The sequence below is a fragment of the Herpailurus yagouaroundi genome, unplaced genomic scaffold, assembly GCF_014898765.1.
Source record: "Herpailurus yagouaroundi ecotype Mexico unplaced genomic scaffold, PumYag 77, whole genome shotgun sequence".
In the NCBI taxonomy this organism is placed as follows: Eukaryota; Metazoa; Chordata; class Mammalia; order Carnivora; family Felidae; genus Herpailurus; species Herpailurus yagouaroundi.
Genome location: NW_024412388.1, coordinates 59319111 through 59337665, shown reverse-complemented (window position 1 = coordinate 59337665; position 18555 = coordinate 59319111). Strand labels below are relative to the sequence as shown.

General features: G+C 38.7%; 1 long non-coding RNA gene across 1 annotated transcript; it reads right to left on the bottom strand.

Moving 5' to 3' along the window:
• Window positions 1-5647: 5647 nt before the first annotated feature.
• On the bottom strand, window positions 5648-18478 carry LOC121027310 (uncharacterized). The gene is made up of 4 exons (XR_005788658.1): window positions 18328-18478; window positions 17464-17527; window positions 14826-14891; window positions 5648-5870 (listed from the first exon to the last, which is right to left on the bottom strand). It is a non-coding gene; the product is annotated as an uncharacterized LOC121027310 (long non-coding RNA).
• Window positions 18479-18555: the final 77 nt, after the last annotated feature.

The window sequence follows — 18555 nt, the reverse complement described above, 5'->3', positions numbered from 1 at the left end:
ACAAACTAAAATGCAAATAGAGTAACATTGATTTTGTAAGAAATCTGTGGAGTACAGAATCAGCCATTATGTCCACTTGCATGTGTGGTTTGCAAGTTCCATTATGCCAGTAGCAGAACCTTAAAATGGAATCTGTCCCTCACCTCTTACTATAAGTCAAATGAAGGCTAAAAAGAGAACATAATATCGGCAATTAGAAATTGATCATCAACACATATGTTACATGCATATCTAACACATGCATACCATGTGTTAGAAACTGCTAGGCATTTGATCAAGACATAAGTCAAATTGCAGGCTGCTGAGGAGTAAATTTGAAATAAGAAAGAATCATCAGGGAGTACAGTGAGAGATTATGGATTGCAGAGGCAGCAAGGCTGAAGAAAATGATAGGATTAAGAACATTTTTTTTCATGTGTTAGGCTGAGGAGAAAGTTGTGGGAAGAGATAGATTGAAAAAGCAAGTAAGGACATAATTATTAGAGCAAGATCTTGCAAGAGGTAGAAGGCTTGGGGTATGAGCATAGGTGAAGGGAAGGAGGAAACATGAGTGTGGAAGGAAGGAAGGAAGGAAGGAAGGAAGGAAGGAAGGAAAAAGTGGATGAGAACTGTAAACCAATTCAGAGGTGTAGGAGAAGTAAAAGAAGTCCCAGGAAGATGACAGGAATTTGGAAGGAAAGGAAGGGGCTGATCCAGGAGAAAGAATAAGTGAACTTCAAAGAGATGACGTGAAAAAAGTTTTTCACAGCTATAACAGCTATTTCCTCTGTGAAATAGTCAAGGTAATCTGCTAAGGGGAGCTAGTGCAGCATTAAATGCAAAACTTAAAAAGACTGGTAAGGAATGACCAGCATAAGGAATGGGCAAGGGTATATAAAAATTGCTAGGCAATATTAAGAGCCCAACAGAGGTTAGAAATCATAAATGTATAAGGCAGGCCATCAACATGGCTATGTGATTTGCTCTAGTATTATTCAATACCTGGTACTAAGATCAGAACAAATGGATAGGTTATTCTAAAATTGAAGTTTAGGAAAACAGAATGAAAAGAAGGTCATGAGAGTGTTGGGCTGGTAAGAGAGGTTTAAGTGAATACTATGAGTTGTAGGTTGGATTGAATGAGGAAAGAAAGCCAAAGGCTTATTGATCAAGAACACACAAAGCCTGCAAAGTAGAAGAATCAATGAGAGTAAAGAGCAGCCGCTCCCCTATATAAAACCTCTTTAAGGGCATTCTGCAGACTTTATCTGGAAGGTAAATTTCAATTTACTTCTTACAACAAGGCTTTCCATAATCTTGGTTGTATTTCTCATTCCTTCCCACAAATGCTCATAGGCATTCCACATATCCTGGCAAGCCAAATGACTATGTTGCTTCCTGCCTTCATGTCACTGCTGCTCTTCCTGAAGAGATCCTCTTCTAACCCCCCATTAACCTGACGAACTTCTCAGCTTTTGAGACTCATCTCAAGCATCTCTTCCTTTTTAAAGTCTCCTGTGGTAATTTGTCTGTTAAAAACAAAATTGGCTGCTGAATTTTTATCCCATCCTTACACACTTATGCCATTACTCCCACAAAAAGAGCCTTGCTCTGAAGCAAGCCAACAGAATGCTATAGAATTGGCACCGTGCCGGTTCCAATGTAACCCAACTACCATGCCCTAAAGAAGTTTGAGCTATTGTGTCTGAAGTATATCATGTGGAGAGAAAGGCCACAGGGAGTGAGAATTAGCCTACAGCACCTACACCCCATAGTGTGAGTAAAACCTTCTTGGCTCTTCCTACCTACCCCAACCATGAGTTGAATGTAGGGGGAGCCCAGTCAACCCACAGAATTGTGAGAAATAATAAATCACGGCCATTTTAAGCCTCTAAGTTTAGGGGTATAGTTAGGCAATTATTGATAAATAACATGTCTCCCATTTCCAACTCAAGTGCAACTGCTCAAACTTTCCATCATACACGCTACTGTTCCTATAATACACCTCTGTCTTTTTAGTTATCGTACCCAGATGGCAAAAAAATGTTTACATATCTGCTCCCTTCCTATTTAGTGAAATTCTTAAGATTAAGGGCAATGTCTCAGTGCTAAGATCTATAGATACAGATACAGATCTAGATACAGATGGAGATAGAAAGATAGATATAGACATAGATATAGATATATATCCTGATATAGACATATAGATACAGATATAGATATAGATATAGATATCCTAAATCCTCCACACAACATATGATACATACTCAATAAGTGATGTGAACAAAGTTGAATCTGAATTCAGTTAGTGGGAAAGAGACAGGAAGACCCTATTCTCAGTCATTGGAATTTCATGGTTAAATATTTCACAAGCAGAGCAATCCCTGGAACAATATGGAAACATATTGGAGGTAAAGTTGGCTCAAGCACAGTCTAGAAACTGAGGTGAGAGCAGGCACATCCATCATCGTCAAAGATGTGGATTCATGGTCTAGTATGATGATGGGAATTTGTGTGAAGTAGAAGATGGTGACCCTGAATCGGAAGAGATTGTGAACTTCAGAAAAAAAAAGAGACTACGAGTGACAATTTTTCAGTTGTAAGGATGCTCTTAGTGCAATAATGGACAATTAAGTAGACAATGGTTCAACCTTCTATCCAATGTATACTCAAAGGAAAAAAGTTAGGTCTTCACTTCACAGACTTATGTGGAAGATGTATTATGCTGGTTTCCCTTTAGGTCACTTGAATGCTCCTTCTCAGTCTCCTTCCCCTGACTCTTTGTTCCACTGCCACTGTAAGCTTTTTGCTCAATCCTCTTCCCTATGCCTATTCGTTGGGCCATTGAGTCACTCTTACACTCTTAGTCACTGATATCTCCCAAATCTGAACTTTCTGACTCCACATCTTTCATGAGCTTCAGGACTGTAATTTCCAATACTCTTGGGAATATCTCCACTGTCTGGCCTTTCAAACTCAAGATGTTAAAGGTCAAACTGATTATCTTCTAGTCACAACTTTTTCTTTTTTATTTCCCAGTCTGGTAAATGGTATCACTGCCCACTCAATAAGTACAGAAAGAAATAGTCAGCATGGTGGTTAAGAAGTTGGCTTCTGGGATTAGTTGCACAGAATATGCTCGAATCTGGTCTCCATAAATTACTACCTATATGGTAACCTTATCAAATTAGTTAACTTTTTAAAACTTCAGTTTTTCTCATCTGCTATAACCTTCAAAAGTTTGTGAAGAGGATTAATAAGTGCTTGTCCAAATCCTCAAACTTAATCCTGCCAGCTACACTTCTTAAAGTCATCCACTTTTCCCTTTCCTGTAGCACCTGCCTCTCCCAAGCAACTGACCACCAAGTTCAATGTCTTTCTCTCTTTCTTTGTCTTTCTTTCTTTTCCTTTCTTCCTTCCTTCCTTCCTTCCTTCCTTCCTTCCTTCCTTCCTTCCTTCCTTCCTTTTGAGAGTGAGCAGGGGAGGGACAGAGGGAGAGAGAGAGAGAGAGAGAGAGAGAGAGAGAGAGAATCTTAAGCAGGCTCCATGAGCATGCAGTGTGATGTGAGACTCAGTCCCAGGACTGTGAGATCAAGACCTAAGCCAAAATCAAGAGTTGAAGCTTAATTGACTGAGCCATCCAAGTGCCCACAGTTCAGTCAATTTCTAAAACATATCTTAATATATATACCTTTGTCCATTGTCACTTCCATTGTCCAAGTAAAACACCAGAACACACTTCAACATATCTATTACAAACCTAGTTTTTTAAAAATATAAATCAGATCATATCCCTATCTTCACTTTCACATTTTTTCAATTGTCCTATTTAGAATCTGATATTTGCAGTCTTTCCTTTAATTAACTTTCCAAGTCTGACTCTCTATCACTTCCCAACATTCCCTACATTTCACACACTCACCCTCCAAACATACTTTTCTGCCTTCATGCCTATTTCCTTTCTTAGATCCTCAGCCTCCACTTCTCTTCTGAGAACTCCTGCTCCAGCTGAAATGTGATTTCCTGTCTGTTGTCTTTGAAAAACCCTCAGGTGACACAGATTGCTCCCTCATCTGTCTTCCCACACGACTGTCTACCTATCATAGCCTTTATCACACTACAATATAGTTATTAATTTGTCTATCTTCCCAGCTATACTCTGACTTCCTCCTCAGGGACAGAAATAGCAAAATATTTATTCTTGCATTAACAGTCTCTAACATAATTCCTGGAACATACCAGTTATGTGTGATGCTCAATAAATATCTGTTGAGAGAATGAATGAGTGAAGAAACCATGTTCATTTCATTCACAACCTGCTTGTTATTTATTATTTGAATGGTGCTTGCTATTTATTATTTGAATATTAATTAAATTAAAATCTTACAGGGATATATATAGAAAGAAAATCCTTAAAAGTAGGTATTAATTTGAAACAGGAGACCTCACAGTCTCCCTCCCAACTTCAAAATTCTATGATCCTATTGTAAACTAAACTAATGCTTTTCTCCAGGCACGTAGGATTAGAATCTTGTCTGCAGACAAATTTGTAGAACAGGACCTAGTGGGTTGTTTGGGGTATATTTCCAATTAATTCTGTCATATTAACTTTAATAAATTATATTTTGTGAAGTTTATACTTTTCAATTAAGCAAAATTGAATTATGTGCAATTATGTGCAGTTCATTTTTCAAAATGGTAACATGGTGACAAAAGTGTTTTTTCCTAGAACCTTGTCAGCTTGAGTGACATGTGAGTACCCAGCACTAAGCATCTGTTAGGGAAATCTTATTACTCTGTGTCTGTCACTAGAAAATTAGAAAAAACGTTGCAAGACCTACACACTTACAATGTTATGATGTGTTTTTAAAACTGCGTTCCACAGAAGGCCCTTTATTTTATTAGAAAATTATAAGCAAACAAGTCTTGTTTAATGGCTTTCAAAGTATAAGCACATTTCATGTCAAAATTGTATCATTCTCAACTGCTTAGTTGTGTGAGAAATCTGTCAAGCCCTGGTGCCCAAGAAAATAGGGTACCATGGCAGAAGATTTCTTGCTGAAGGATATAATGTATGCTCAATTAAACCAATAGAGCGTGTGTAATGGTCTGATTCCATTGTAGGAAGAACTGTCAGCTTTCCATTCTGGGATCAGAATTTTTTAAATGCCTGGACTGTTGGTGAATTCCATGTGACAAACAAGTGATACAATCTTGAACTTGTAACTCAGGAAAGGTTAGGTTCTTATTTCTTCTCCTTTTCACATTCAAAAATTCTTGGAAATTTTACCTTCCCTTCCTAATATCTTCTCTGTCTCTGCTCCCTTTCCACACCTCTCTTAGTTTCCTAAATATTTTAACTAACAATTAAAGAACCATCCATGAAATGCTAAAATTACATCCGGGTTTTCAGAGGAATCAATTGTTGGTTGTGGTGTTATTTTACTTGAGAGTAATTCCCAAGTTTTATTGCTTCAAATAAAAAAAAAAAATCTTTATGTGCTTCAAAATGAATGAGATGCTAATAAAATGTGGTGTAAAAATCCCAGAGCACCCCAATGTCCCTTTTATATTCTGTACTATTTGACAAGTTTATAACAATTCTGTTTCTCTAAGCCAACAGAGATCACACACAGAACTTTTCCCAGAAAAGATGACAATAAATATATAAAACATAAGATGCATATTTTTTACATATTCTTTAAAAAAAAAAGATGACTTCTAAACATGACAAAACGATATTGGATGTTACTAAACTGCCATCTACTGTACTTGTTCACCCAGTACACAATATCATTGTTTATAGGCTTGCCTTTTTCAATGAATACATGATTTCTTTTTTCCAGCTGTTTCTTGATGTTTTCTTTCCCTTGTTCTAGCCATGTGTACTCCTAAAGACCAAGAAAAAAATAGTTTCAACTAATTATAGTCCTACCAAAGCCTTTCACATCATTTAAGGCTTAGATTGATTATTCACAGTGCCATGAAGACGTGTCAGTTTGAGACAAGAAGAGGTTTAGAGAGGTTTACGCTTTGCAGAGTGCCACCTGTCTCCAAAGGGCACATTCATTAAAAAGCTCCAGGTGCAAGTTGTGGGAGCAAAACAGCATAATGAAGTCCTTTGCCTCCTCATGCACCTTTTGATTAATAACATTCTCCTTCAGTTCTAGCAGATTGTGCACCATGTTCGCTGTAAGAAACTTGAAATACCAGCCTACTTTTCTATCCTTCTCTGAACAGAGCAAATCGCCATTTATCTGTGACCTGAATCAAACGAATATACAAAAACAGGGTATTTCTGGCACAATCTTCTTTAATAAGAAAGAACAGCTAATAAGCCAACTGAATGGTCTAAATGATATTTATTCAATAAACAACACTTAGTATGTGTCACTGATCAAATTTTACCTGATCCTCTCTGTCCTATAACCGCACATGTAGAAATCCAATTGATATTTATACTGATAACCTTAAGGCATTGTAAAGTTCTGAGTTGTCTCCTGAATCATAAAAATGGGAAAGAAAAGTGGCATTTATGAAATATCTCCTATTTACTAGACATTTTCACTGGCATTATCATATTTTATCCACATTCCAGTCTGGTCAGGTAGACACTTACATCCTCATTTTTACCATTGAAAGTGATTGAGCAATAATAAGCTAATGTTTATTGCCTGCTTACTATTTTTCTGGCATCGTGTTTATTATTTTAGAGGCATTGCCTCAATTAATCCTCAGAGCTACATTATCAAGCAGACACTGTCATTAATCTCATTTTATTAGAGGCGACCCATAGAAGTTAAGTAACTTGCCCAAGATCACACAAGTAATATGTAGTAGAGCTGAGATCTGAACCCAGGCAAACTGCTTTCCATGCCTATGACATTAACTACAACATTACACTACTTAAGAGTGTGCAAGTACACTTTAATGAGTCCTATTATTGTTTTGTTTTTGAAAGTTGGTAACACACATTTGGTGCACATGCTAACTTCCAATTAATCTAACTATATCCTAATAATAGTTATTAATACTTGCTTTGTATTGTGCATTTACTGTCAAGAATTTTACATGCATTATCTTATTTGCAATTTACCCACAGACGTAATTTTATACCCATTTTACCATTATAAAAGTGAGGCTTGGAGAACAACAATAAGAATAATCACAGCAAACACATGGCACTTACTGTGTGCTAGACACTCTTTTTCCACAGTTTTAAACATAGTACTTATTTAATATTGACAACAACCTTATGATATATTTTTATTCCTATTACACAGATGAGGAAACTGAGACACAGCACTTTGACCTAGGTTACAAAGCAGGCAACAGAGCAGGAATTCTAGTTCCAAAGCCTGTGATTTTAACCACTACTCTAAACTGTGGAACAATTTAGGGTAGTCACTCCTTGCTCACCACAAACGTTAGCAGCATGCCTTAACTATGAAAGTATTCATCATAAGCTAACAGTTTGGTGCATACCAAGTAATATAATTATGCACATTTGGTACGGAGTGGGAAGGAACCAAGCCCATGCAATTTCCCCTTGGTCACGCCTGTGCATAGTTTCAATGATGGCAAAAATAAAACCCCTCTCTTTGTTCTACAAATATTGAGCACTAACTGTGTTCCAGGTGCTGAGGTTGAGGAAATAAATAAGATTTATCTCCTATCTGTAAGGAATTGGGAATATATAAAACAAATAGGTAGTTACAACATAAAGCGACAATTTCTAAAACAGCTTTGCTTCCTAAGCCAAAGCCAAAGCTGGAAAACACTGTCTTACTTGGTCACGGTGAACAGCTGGGAAAAGAAAAGGAAGGCAGAAGAGTGTGCGTCCATACTGCTCAGGATAAAGTGGTTGAAAATATTGTTGTAAGAGTTGCAATCTTATTTAGTCCTTCAATAACGTTTATGTGTGAACCAGGGGTGGAAGTTCTCAATAGTTTTATGATACGTATTTTGTTTCTTATCCGATTTTTATCTCTGAGAACTACTCTTTCCTGGAAGACTCATCTGTTTCTGAGCTCTCAGTTCTTCCTCCTAGTCTGGTCTGTACCAAATTCCAGCTAGAATATTAGTCAGAATTTGTGGGTGCAAGTGGCAGAAGCCCAGTATAATCTAGCTTAAGTAAAAGAAGAATGTGTTGACTTGGCTTATGTAGGAAGTCCAGGGGATTCAGGAGTTTTTAACAGAAAAAATTCAGAGATTCAAATGCTATATTTAGAATTCACTCTCTCTTCCTATCCCTTACTACTTCTTTTTTTAATCTTTATTTATTTTTGAGAGAGAGACAGACAGAGACAGAGCATGAGCAAGAGAGGGGCAGAGAGAGAGGGAGACACAGAATCGGAAGCAGGCTCCAGGCTCCCAGCTGTCAGCACAGAGCTCGAACTCCCGGACCGTGAGATCATGACCTGAGCCGAAGTCGGATGCCCAACCGACTGAACCACCCAGGAGCCCCCTCTCTCTTTAAGTGTCTCCATCCATCAGTTCTTAGTGTGTCTGTTTGGCTTCCTTTTGTGGGTGAGCTCTCTCTCTGCGGTGTGTCTCACTCCCACATTTACCAGCTTAAGAACTCCGATAGAGAGAGAACTTTTCTCTCCCAAATGAATTCCTAAATGAATCCTAGGGAATATTCTGATCAGTCTTTCCTGGTTCGCATATTCATTCATTCTTCAACCAATTACCATGGCCAGTCGAAATAACACACGGAATTGGATTACCAAGTCAGTCTCACAACAATCAGATTTTTTCTATTTCTTTACACATCCATATTCACCAGCATTCTGTGAGCACTAGGCTAGGATATTGTCCTCTTTGTAGCTATAATATCTAGCCTGGTCCTGTTGTGTGAGTGCGTGAATGAGTGAATGAATGTGCTATTAGCATCAAGCATCTCATTCCTCCTGTGGCATGGGACACCTGTGCAGTTTCATGTCAGCTAAAATATTTTGTCTTTGCCATAGATTGATGGCAAATTTCAATAAATGTGTATGCTAATTATGTGATTTTTCCATAAATATGCAGGTAATTTCAGTATGGTTCCCTTTTCTAACATACGTGTTCAAAAAAGCACTGCATTAGATTTGCAACTGATACCTTATACATGCTTTGCCTTTCAGTCTCCAGCAGAACCAGCCTCCTTGACCCAATTAGACTTCTCCACTCCCACATGGCTAGTAAATACAATAATTAATTTATAAAGAACTCTGAAACACCAGCTGGCAAAAATTCCCTATTAATAGTCTGCACTGAAAAAAAGGAGAATTTAAGTTGTAGGCAATATGTGAACTGTATGTGTGTATATACTCACATCATTTAATCCACTGAATTTCTAAGAATGTCAAACTGTAAGTGTACTAAATAAACGTTTAATAATTTCTTGTCCCTGAATTGTAGAAAAAGAATTCTGTGTGACAAAATATTCCCAGAGATGTATATTTCCGGTACCTGAGACTTGAATGTCTATGAATATTCATATATTCATACTTTACAATGAATATATTGTAAACTATGTTGTTCTTGTTTTTTCTAAGTTTATTTATTTTGAGAAACAGCAAGAGTGTGAGGCAGGGAGGGGTAGACAGTGAGGGAGAGAGAATCCCAGGCAGGCTCTGTCCTGTCAGCGCAGAGCCTAACATGGAGCTAGCTCTATCTCATAAACCCTGAGATCATGACCTGAGCCAAAATCAAGAGTCGGACGCTCAACTGACTGAGCCACCCAGGTGCCCCTTAAACTATGTTTTTCTTTTTCTTTCTTCTTTCTTTCTTTCTTTCTTTCTTTCTTTCTTTCTTTCTTTCTTTCTTTCTTTCTTTTTCTTTCAATGTCTATTTATTCTGGAAGGAGAGAAATACAGAGTGTGATTGAGGAGGAGCAGAGAAACAGACACAAAATCCAAAGCAGGTCCCAGGCTCCAAGCTGGCAGCACAGAGCCCAATGCAGGGCTCAAACCCACAAACTGCAAGATCATGACCTGAGGTGAAGTAGGACACTTAACTGACTGAGTCACCCAGGCACCCCTAAACTGTTGTTCTTAAGAGAATAAGGAGGACAGACAGTTTAAATATTTCTCAGTGCTTTAAGATAGAGGCAACTGTAGTGGCCATCTTTAAGAGCCCTGGTAGACAGAATTTTAGGATGGCTCCTAAGATTCTTCCTCCTGGTGTACATGTATTATGCCCTCCCTTTGAGTGTGGGCAGGACCTGTGAATATGATGGGATGCCACTCTTTTGATCCGGTTCCATTACGTGACAAAGGTGATGGATTCATTTCTCCTTTGATTCCATTACGTTATATAAGCCTACAGTAGTGGTAGTGGTGGTGGTAGTAAATAATAATAAAAGTAACGGTGATAGCAGCAGCAGCAGCAGCAGGAATAGACTGTAGAGAAATTCTCTTTCAGGCTTTGGAGAAGTAAACTCCATGCTGTAAGAAGAGAGTCATATGATTAGGACCTAAGGGCAGTCTCTAGGAGCTGGCCCTGGCTGACATCTGGCAAGAAAATGAGACTCTGAGTTGCAAGGAACTGAATTCTGTCAATAGCCTGTATGAGCTTGGAAGATGATTCAGAGCCTCAGATGGAATGGTCTCCCCAGTGGATAACTTAATTGTTGTCTGGTGAGATGCTAGGCAGAAAATAAGCCATGCTCAGACCTCTGACCAACAGATACTGAGAGATAATAAAATACATTGCTTTAAGCTGCTAGGTTTGTGGTCATTTGTTACATAGCACTAGAAAACTAACACAAAAACCAACTGCGTTTTCTTTTCTCTGGGTGCTATCCTTTTCCCTTTTCATCCTAGCAGTCAGGGTTGTACATTACACCATGCCCTTGACCACCTGACATGGCTGATTGGACCAAGTTAGCACAGCCAGAGCCTTTGTCTGAAAATTTGAAGTTGGGGCCAAGAGATTCCAGTTGAGAATCTCTGGAATGGAAAAGAGATACAAAGGTAGAAGCTTTCTTAACACTATCTTCTGTCCAGTACTCCCTCTAAGGTATACAAGGCCCTGGGAAAATATGTGGGGGTGTGCAGGGTAGAAGCCATCAATAGCAACAATTTGATTATAAAAGTAATTACAAAAATCATGGGCTCATGTGAGGTATAGTGGTTTATTGATTAAAATTTAGGGCAAGAAAAAGGTACCAACACAGATGTTTATTGTCCAATCAATGCACATGAAAACTTTTCCTAGTTTGCAGGATCCACTTCTTTGTGTTATTTATTGTCAAAGATACCATTCTTGGCTAATTTCATATATCCCACTGCAAGGAAAAGGTACCAACACTATTACTATTCACCATGCTATGGCTCTTTGGAACCTTTTAAAATTGAAACAGTATAGATCTTCTGGCCTCTGCACTTTCCTAATGTCATTTAATGAATTCTGATACATCATCACTCATCTCATGGCAACACCCATTGTACTGCCCTTGAATAATGGTTTCCAATGACTCTCAAATATTGTTAATGTGCTTTGTTGATGATGACCACAAATGCAAGTCTTACCCAGAGGATGCAGGAAAATGAAAACAATTATTCTGTTTTATGGTCATGTTAAATTTATCATTTAGAAGTTTATAGTGTTTATTTATGGAATTTAAAGCATTAACATAGAACAACACATCTTCCAACCATGTCTTCTCTTGAACTAAGCCTTGATCACTGCACTGCTAGAACATGACCTTTTTACTGTTGATCTCTACCCTGCCTTCCACATACCAGTTACCAGTAGTGGGGATTGATGAGGGGCCCTAGGCAGAGCAAGAAGGGAAGTCCCATTCAGGTAAGCCATATCTATCACATGCCCCACAGGGCTTGAGACCAATCCAGGACAGCAAAATGTCACCACATTGATAAAAGGCAAAAAATGACTGACAGAAAGGGGACATTGACTTTGCAGTACTACAGTCTGGAAAGTTCTGGGAGGGGACAAGAATGGCCATGACCAGAATTACCTGACATATAACACATAGCTTGCAAAAGGGTGGTGTGACTGCCCTGGCACCAATGCCGGGGTGGCGGGGAGGACCCCAGTATAAAAGACACGTGGGTTACCCGTACCTCTCTCAGTAGCTCCTCAGGAGGAGGCTCCTGGATCTGAACACAGACAGGTAAAGTGCCCATGTACCAGCTCACACAGGCAGCCCAAAGAGGACAGTGGGTAGCCGCGGTCCTCAACTTGTCCTCTGTCGGTGTTACTGAAAATCATCCCCAAATCAGTGAATCAGCCCTGTTCTGGCAGCTAAATTTGGTGCAGTCTCATGAAAGAAATACTGCCCTGGCCAGTGGGAGCTTTGGCTCACCAGCAACAGGCAAAGGGCCATGCAACCCGAGCCCATACCCACTGGTTTTGGTCCCAGTCCTCAGCACCTGGTGGACCCCGGGCAGTGTGAGTGGATTATTGTCGAGAGGACTCTGCTAGGGAGAAACAGGGACTGAGGCCATTAAGGTCCAGGTCCAGGTTTAGAGCATCCCACCCAGAAGGGCCTGTTGACCAGGCCAAACCCCACCACCAGCAACAACAGAACATTCCAGGGCTTCCATTGCCAAGATCCACACAGGACTAGGTTCCGGCTCCAGGGCACCAGAGGGGACCTAGAACATTTGAAGAAGTTTCTCCAAAGGGCGGGCCTCCCAGGGGTACAGGGTTCATTGAGAGCCCCACTTACTCAGATCTAAAGTCAGTATGTACTACTTCTGTTTGTCCTATGAATGTCCTATGGCAGGGAAAGCCGGTCTATAGATAGAAAAGAATGATGTGTAAGCAGAGAGGTAGTGGCAAGAGACTGCCGAAAGAGTGCAAGCATGCTTCTTTCAGTCTCCTGAATCTGCTTTGCACTCTTGCCCTGCTATTCCATCAAACGCCTTCTCTTTGTAATATTAACTCCCTCCCCTTCTTGCTGTTTAAGACATTTTATTGTGATTTTTGTTACTTGTAAGCATAAAGAGCTGTAGTACAATATCCAAAGCCAGATTCTTAGCTTTGTAGGTTCAGGGACTCAACTTTATCATTTCCACCAGTGTTAATTAACCTCTTGGGGATCAACATGTTAAGAGGACCCATACGAAAGTGATATGCACCTCAGAATGTCAATTTATCAATCTACAAAGACAGCTAAATCTAAAAGAATACTGAGTATGGAGAATTCATTCTGGGTATTTTGCTGTGGTGGTTTAAATGTACTCAGGAGAGAAAATGATCAGTCAGAGGTTGTCTGGTGAGTGTGTAATTAGAAGAAAGAGAATGGGTAGTCTTAAGGGAGTTTTCTTTCAAGTTGGATAGAAATTCCTTTTCTATTTTAGAACTACTTCTCTTTGAAAATTAGTTGTAATCCTTGAACTCAAATAGCCTTCTCTTTTGGTCATTACCAGATATAGTCTTATGTTTTGTCCACTGTTACCAAACCATTTTTCTGACGACATATGATTCTCCCAGAAAATTTTTACTAACTACAGTTGATTGAATTTCGTACATTAACTGGATATTATTCACTAGCTCTAACATCCATTACTGTGAGCCTCTAATTTAATAATAACCATTATTTATTGACTTCTGTTTATCAAGTACCTTAAGTGAGTTATTTCACTTAATCCTTTGAGCAATTCTAAAGTACAGGTACTATTATCATCATCTTTATTTCCTCCATGAAAAAACAAAACACAGATTAAGTAATTTGTCTGAGGTCACATAGTTGACAGGCAATAGAACTGGGACTGGAAACCAAGAAATCTGACTCCAGAGTCACCGTATGTTACATTTTATAGCATTTCACAAGGTACTTACACTTTCTAAACCTTGATTTCTTATCTGTAAACAAAGCTAACAATATCTTTCCTAAAGATTGGTGGGATTCTAAATGTGATAATGGATGTAAAGCTCTTAGCACACTACTGAATATATAGTGATTAATAAATGGTAACTATTATTACCTGTCACAAGAATTCCCTCAAAAACACAGACTGGATATAGGAGATTTTTGTGCACCTTACAAATCAGATGTTAGCATGAGTTAATTCTATTTTCAGATGGCTGAAATTAATTAATTTCATGCTAATCCTTCCAACCTCAAATGACGGTATTTTATTACCATTTCCAAATTCCGAGTACCTTTCTGGAGGTTATCACCACCCTGACCCTCCATCCTGGAATATCTGCACATATTGCACTAAGCACTGCCACAAATTCAGATTCCACAACATTGCCTAAGGTCACTACTGTCCTCGTGACCTAAGAAGTAAATTTTACTTTCCACAAGCTCCTAGATTAAAACTAGGGAATTTCTTAGGCGTGAGTGTTAAATTCACTGACTACCTTATTTATTTATTTAAATTCCTTGTTCTTTTGTTTAAAACTATTTCAAGAGCAAACTTTTTTATGGTTGCTTGTTAAGTCACAATTTCACATATTTGATAATACAAGGATTTATGTACCATAATTAGGGAAACAATTCAACCAAAAAAAAATACTATATCTCAATGATGACTCTTGCAGTGAATTTATGATTTGGAACTTTATAAAAAGTTATTTTTCATTGTTTTTGAGAAGCGAGGTTTCTTTTTTTTTTTTCCCCGAATGTGACTGAACATGCAAAAACAAAATGTGCTTGATTTATCTGTACTTTAAGAAAATTCTCCTTGAATCTACAAATGTAAACCTCAGAGACTGGATCATTGCCACCTTAAACTCTCAGGTAACTCTAGAACCAACAAAAGATTTTTTTTCTTAATAGCCATGTAATATGCCTTAATATGAGTTATGGTAGACTCAATATCACAACTATAAGAAAGCTCATTCACCATTAGGTCCACAAGGTATTCACTAGTGATACTCACCATGTCATAAGCAGGTCTGTGATCACTCTCTTTGTCCCTGAAGTTGGTATAATATTTAGCAAGCATCTATTGAATGAGGGGATAGGTGGGATATGGTGAGATGGATAAATATAAGTATTTTTAAAACTTCTTCTTTTAAGAAATGCCCAAATCATAAGTGTGCAGCTCAATGAAATCTTATAAAATGAAGATCACCTATGTAGCCAGAACCCAAATCATGACAAAGAATATTACCAGGATCCCAAAAGACCCCCATGTTGCTATTTTCTCTCCATGTCCTAAGGTAACTATTATCCTAGATTAGTTATGCCTGCTTTTGAACTTCATGTAAATGTACTAGTTTGTGTCTGGCCTTTTCTTTTCTTTTTTTTTTAATGTTTATTTATTTATTTATTTTGAGAGAGAGAGAGAGAGAGAGAAAAAGAGAGAGCAAGCATGCAAGCTAAGAAGGAACAGAGAGAAAGAGGGAAAGAGAATCCCAAGCAGGCTGTGCTGTTGGTACAGAGCCCAACATGGGGCTCAATCTAATGAACTGTGAGATCATGACCTGAGCCAAAATCAAGAGTTAGACGCTTAAGCAACTGACTCACCCAGGCATCCTGTATCTGGCTTTTTCAATTCAATATTACACTTTTGAGTGACAGCCACACTGTTTAATGTGGTTGCAATTTATTTTCATTACTATAGATGGTATTCCAGTGTATGAATATATGACAATTTATTTATCCAGGCTATCATAAATAAGCAATTGGGAATTTCTAGTTTGGAGCCATTAGGAATGTGTAGCGATGAACATTATTATATACATCTTTGGTGAACATATGTGCATTTCTGTTGGGAGTATGCTCAGGAGTGGATTTTCAGCATCATAAGGTATGCAGGTGTTCAGATTTAATAGACTCTGACAAAATGTTCTCCAAAGAAGATACATCAATTGACACTTCCACTATGTATAAGAATATATAAGAATTTGTTGTACCACACCCTGTCCAACACTTGAAATTGTCTGAACTTCTCATTTTAATCATTCTGATGGATATGTAGTAGTAATTTGCATTCCCTGGATTTGCACTGCCAGTCAAGATGATTACACTACTCTTTCCTACTGATTACAACTAAAAGCTCAGGACAAAATACAAAAAGCAACTACCTGAAGGCTCTGAAAAGTAAATTAAAAACGGCAGATTGGTGAGAATCAAAAGTTGGAGAAATGCCCTGTTTGTTTTTCCTATTTTCTCTCACAGCTTTGACGTGAGGCCTGACATCTAGTAAAACTAATGGTAGCAAAGGCATTAAAAATTAAGAGAAATCGTATATTTCTAGCAAGATGAATGGAGAAAAGGAGCTTCTGTGGGAGAATACCTGGCTTTTTTTCCCCTCCTTTTCTCCCTCTGGGCTTTGACCTGAGAGTTGAGGCCTAGGCTTGGACCAAGAGAACACCTATGTTTCTAAAGAAGGGAGCTGGGAAAGGAGGCCTCTGTGATCTGAAGAGTACAGAGGGAATCCACATTTTTTTCTCTCACCTCTTTGCCCCAATGTGGGCCCTAGTCAGCTATTGCAACTATGGAAGGCAGCTAAAACTCCCAAGAAAAACCTCATATTTCTAGCAGAAGGATTAATAAAAGGGGACCCTTCAAAAAAGAGCATGAATGGAATATCACAAGGGGAGAATGTAGAAGGGGATCCCCCTAATTCTATGCATAAACCCACATAAATTCTGTTCTCACACATGAACTAAGCATCTTTAGCAAAGACACAAGCTGTATGGCAAAAGACATGTGAACGGAACTGCAATTTAAACTACAGTAGTCTCCCCTTATCCATAGGAAATAAGACCAAGACCCCCAGTGGATGCCTGAGACTACAGATAAAACCCAATATATACTGTTTTTTCCTATACATACATTCCTATAATTTATAGCTTAACTTATAAATTAGGCAACAAGACCTAATAGTGAAATAGAACAATTACAACAATATACTGTAATAAATGTTGTTAATGTGGTCTCTCCCTCACTCTCAAAATATATTTTTGTACTGTGATGTTGTGAGATGGTAAAATGCTTACAGGACGAGATGAAGTGAGGTGAACGACAGGCATCGATAACACAGTGTTAAGCTACTGACCTTCTGAGGATAAGTCAGAAGGAGGATCATCTGCTTCTCACAGTTGATCACAGGTAACTGAAACAAGGCAAAACTTCAGATAAGGGGGACTACTGTACTGCCCAAGTTCTAAAGTAATCACTGAGGGTTGTATGTACAGGACAGACTCAAAGCAGAATAACAAAGCCTTTGAAAACTGAACTGATAGGGCCCAGCACCCACAGAAGGTGAGACTTAACTTGTGGATCTGAATCAAACTGATCTGAATCAAACTGACTGACTCCTGAAACAAAACAAAATGATCAACTTACCCCAAAGGCTTTGAATAGGACCCAGAGTCTATGCAACATAACAGTATACAAAGAAGTGGGAAAATATAACCAGTTTTCAAGGAAAAACAAAATCACCAGCTGCCAAATCCTAGATGACTAAGATGTTATAATTATTAAAGACTTTAAGACAGATATCATAACTAGAAAGTAGTTGAAAAATGGTCTTTCTAGATATATATTGTACTCTGAAAAATCCTTACATTCTGGTAACTGAATCCGTGCATTCTAAGAAGGTTCATACCGACGTTGTTTGTAATGACAAACCTGGTAAATAAAAGGGATGAACTGTCACACATAGAAATATTACCAGTATATTGCAGTGAAATTAGGGAACTACAGCTACATGCAAATATTTGTGACACCCTAAAACGAATTTGGAAGTATACTGTTGAATGGGGGGGGGGGGGGGAAGCTGCAAATTACTTAACAACCAACTATCCCTGTAAAGCTCAACATTTTGTAAGTTAAACATACATAAACTAACTTTTCAAAAAGCAAAAGATTAAACCTCAAACAGAGGAGAATGTTACCGCTGGAGGAATGCAAGGGGTAAAAGACACAGGTAATTTTTTAACAATATTGGCAATACCCTACTTCTAAAAGTACTGGTTTCCCACGTGTACATTGCCTATTTGTTACATCTAAGTATGTATCAAAAAAGAGTACGTTTCTAAATGACACCCGTGTACCAAGTGCATAATTAAAGAATAGAGTTCCCAATCCTTTATTAAAATAACTTCTACAGGGGCGCCTGGGTGGCTCAGTCGGTTAAGCGGCCGACTTCAGCTCAGGTCATGATTTTGCGGCCTGTGAGTTCCAGCCCCCCGTCGGGCTCTGTGCTGACAGCTCAGAGCCTGGAGCCTGTTTCAGATTCTGTGTCTCCCTCGCTCTCTGCCCCTCCCCCGTTCATGCTCTGTCTCTCTCTGTCTCAAAAATAAATAAACGTTAAAAAAATTTTTAAAAATAAATAAATAAAATAAAATAACTTCTACAAATACTTCACTAGTCCACCATACCTCACCCCCTAAACCTAGCCTAAGCAGCCCGCCATCCCAAACTCAAACCTGATTACAGCCACTTCCACCTCGGCTCCCTAGCTCCGCCCAGCTGAGCGGAAGTATTTTCTTTTCGGGTCCTCCCGCCTGTAGGGGGCTCTCCGAGGCTTCCAGTGCCACGAAGGCCTCCCGCTTTGGCTGTCCCTGCGGCGCCTGTTAGTTTAGCTCCAGAGAATACATTTGCACTATAATTCCTTCGGCCAGGAAACAGTCGCACAAGCATTTTACTTTAGACAA